Genomic DNA, 3,824 nt, shown 5'->3' with positions numbered 1-3,824 from the left:
AGGAGAAAGTAAAGTTAACCAGCCAGCTTCTTGCCGTGGCAGGTGGGGGCAGGAAGAAACTACTCCATTGCCAAGCCTCTGCAGCCACCCCACTGCACCCCATATTTCTAATCCCTTTATCTCTGTCCCCAGAACAAGAAGTCGGGTCTGTGTGACGAGGGAACAGAAGGCAAGCTGAGGACAAAGCAGAAACTGACACCCCGCAACCCCCCCCATGGGATGTATGTGAGGTTCCTCAGGCACTCCTGGCTGCCCTAAAGGACAAAGAAATAGTTAACCTATAGACACCACAATCCTGCAAGACTGAAGTCTCCCTCAGTTTACAAATGTCTTAGCAGTTTACAAGAATTTCTACCAATCAATAACCTAGCTTCCGGAAGGGAATGTAGATACAATTAAATGTCGTTATAATCTGCCCCCTCCAGGAAGTTCCCAACCATCTTGATGTTAACGCCTTGCTAGAGGGCAAAACAACCTTAACTTGACAATGGCAAGTCCTCCGGTATCCTGTGACTCTTCTTTAACATATGAAAGTATTTTCTCAACCTCCCCCAACCCCATGGTATATAACAGCCACCTCTCACAACCCGGCGCAGCAGTTCTTTCTGCCCGCGGGTACTGTCCCCGTGCTTTAATAAACAACCAATTTTGCACCAAAGACACCTCAAAAATTCTTTCTTGGTTGTTGGCTCCGGACTCCACCCCACTGAACCTCACCTATATTCCACAACCTCATCATGTTGGCCTCCTGGTACCTCAGTGTGCTCAGGAACCTTAGGAGTGACAGCTCTGTCCTTTCTCTGGATCAAGGAATCCTGGAATCCAATCTGAAATGAGAGAAAAGTAAATCTCTTGTGAAAAATATACTTTCCGAACTAGCTCCCATTGCTCCTCCTTGCTACTAATACTGAGTCCCAGAGACCACCACTTCCTGCAAGGCCCCGAGCCACTAGCCCCACATCAAATTCCAAAGGATTCTAGGGCAACCAACCACTGAGGAGCTTTCCACAGCTCAGGACTTTTCAGGACAAAAGCTGGGAAAGTCCTGAACAAACTGGGACTGGTCACTCTGTTCTCAAAGCACCTTTGACAGCAGTCTTTCCTGGTAAGAGCAGAGAGTCAGGGTAACAGAACCTCCTTTCTAGTGATTCCCCCTCTTGTCTCTAAGGAGCTAGTAAGCAAGGAGCCAGGCCAAGATAATGACCAGTGGGGAGTCTGGCTCTCCCCCTCCTCCCCTTCAGCACCTCCCGACGACCCCCAGAGCCGCCTTTTTCTCTCCCTTTGTCCTCAAGTCTTGGTCACAGAATTTCCCACTTTGTTACTTCCCTTATCATCCCTTATTAGTAAGTCATTCTAATAAGAGGAGTCCCCTAGAGACTGGGCAAAGAGTCAGCACAATCAGATGCCCCCTGGGGAATGGGAGGCACAGCCATCGCATGATGGAACATTTAGGCTCTTTCCACCTCATTGTTATTTGTGACCAGTGGGGTTGAAAACCCTCCTGGTCTGGAATGGTTTCTTCCAGAAACTTTGGCTGAATCACAGCTTCCTGACCTAAGATATAAAGAGTATGGTCTACACACAGGGTATTAAAACTCTTTTTATTATTTATATCAGTTAGGATGTTTCTACTGTAAGTAACAGACAACCCTGTTCCAACTGATTTATAAAATAAAGGGATTGTATTGTTTCATAAAACTGGAAAGTCTAAAATAGGGAAGTTTTCAAAAGCTGTTTGACTTGGTGCTCCGCGAAGTCACCCACGATCTAATGTTTGGAAGGTCTGCCCTACTTTTCATGGTTTTGCTCCACCATAAAACTGGAGTCATTACCTCCAACAAAGGTTTGCTTTTTGTCACAAATTGGATGGAGTGGAATCTACAGGGCATACTTCTTATGTCAGCTCCTATACTTGTGCTTGGATCTCTGTTCCACCAGTGTAAACCAGTCACAAAACACTAACTGTTCACTGGTTTCCAAAAACAAACAAACAAACAAATAAAAATACCATTCTCCCCCAGCATTTAAGGAATCTAGCAAGGACTGAAGATTTGCAGACAAAGGACCGGTCACCTCAAGCCCTAAATAATCCACACCTGGAGGCTCTCTCAATCTCCCACACACATCCCAGCAATTTTCCTCCCTTTCAGGAACAAACCAGCCCTCACTGGCTTTTGCCCCCCTGTCAAAACCCAGGGCACTAGTGGGCATGCTCCTCGGTGGATCATGGTGGCATCTTCCTTTAAAAGGTGATTTGCCCCACCTTGAGGCATACTCACCACACAACCAAGAGGAGAAGGGCCCCTGCAGGGACCGAGGGCTAGCGTGGGGCAGTATCATCCCCTACTCCAGCACCTAGTGTGGCAGCACGTTCTAGCTCCTTCTACTGCAGTGTGTCACCTGGAGAGATGTTAACAACAAATTCTTATTGGATATTTGGATTAATTTCTGCAGTTTTCATCATGTATTCAGTTCCATTATTACACATTCTAAGTGTTATAATGTGAATATCTTTCTCTCAATTCGAATACATTCAAATTACTGTATTGAATATGTAGTTTTATTCTATTAACCATGCAGTTGCATTTATGTATTATTCATTTATTACTTGAACAAACTAGGCTAACAAAGAATTATCCAGTGGAATTTCCAAGGACTTTTTGAAGAGATTTTAAAATAAAATAAGTAAATATGTACATACCAGATACACATACATAAATCCATTCTTCTTTCTTCAAAGTAGTGAGACTTTTCCTCATAAGTATCTTCAATATCCCTCTTCAACTTTATTTATACCGTTAGCATTATCATCTAGGCTCTTAACCTTTTTAAAAAGAGATTACCAAAAAAAAAGAATTTACAAAAAAATTTATCAAAAACTTCAATCCTGGGGATGCCTGGGTGGCCCAGTTGGTTAAGCATCTGCCTTTGGCTCAGGTCATGATCCCAGGGTTCTGGGATCGAATCCCACATCAGGCTCCTTGTTCAGCAGAGAGCCTACTTCTCCTGCCTGTTGCTCCCCCCTGCTCCCCCTGCTTGTGTTCTCTCTCTCTCTGACAAATAAATAAAATCTTAAAAAAAAAAAAAGAAACAAAAACCCTTCAATCCTGGGACAGAGTGGCCAACAGCCTGCAGAGCAACATGGCTAAGTTTTATTGTGATTACTGCGACACATTCCTCACCCATGACTCTCCATCTGTGAGAGAGACACACTGCAGCAGTAGGAGACACAAAAAGAACATGAAAGTCTACTATGAGAAATGGGTAGAAGAGCAGGCCAGAGCCTGATGGACAAAACAACCGCTGCATTTCAACCAGGAAAGATATCCCTCCTACTCCATTCTCTGCTCCTCCTCCTGCAGGGGCAATGATCCCACCTCCCCCAGGCTCCGGGGCCCTCCTTGCCCCCGTACGAGGCCAATGCCCCATATGGGGGGCCCTCCCATGATGCCAGTGACGGGCCCTCCTCCTCCTGGGATGATGCCAGTGGGACCTGCTCCTGGAATGCAGCCACCTATGGGACATGCCAATGATGCCTGGGCCCCCAATGATGACCCCTTCTGCCTGTCCCACGTTGGTGCCCACTCAGTCAAGAATGACTTGGCCAGACAGATAAGGAGAGACAAGAACCTCTCTATATTCATTTTATATTATTTGTTCTACTTCATCAGGAGATCGTGGTGCTGTGACTGTGAGTGTTTTCTCACAACAGGACAAGGAAGACTTGCTCCCCCTTCCTATCAGAGACAGAACAGTTTTCACAGGGGAGTAATGGGACCAAAAAAAAGGCAATTTTCCTTTGTATTGTGAAATGTGAAAATAAA

General features: G+C 45.4%; 1 pseudogene; it reads left to right on the top strand.

Annotated features, from left to right (window-relative positions):
• The first annotated feature begins 3,141 nt into the window (after window positions 1–3,141).
• Window positions 3,142–3,616, top strand: LOC123791563 (U1 small nuclear ribonucleoprotein C pseudogene; annotated as a pseudogene).
• The last annotated feature ends 208 nt before the right edge of the window (window positions 3,617–3,824 follow it).

Source organism: Ursus americanus, chromosome 5 (genome assembly GCF_024610735.1).
Source record: "Ursus americanus isolate L20-20 chromosome 5, mUrsAme1.1.p, whole genome shotgun sequence".
Classification (NCBI taxonomy): Eukaryota; Metazoa; Chordata; class Mammalia; order Carnivora; family Ursidae; genus Ursus; species Ursus americanus.
Note: the sequence above shows the minus strand (reverse complement) of the source record. Positions and strands in the feature narration are given on the sequence as shown.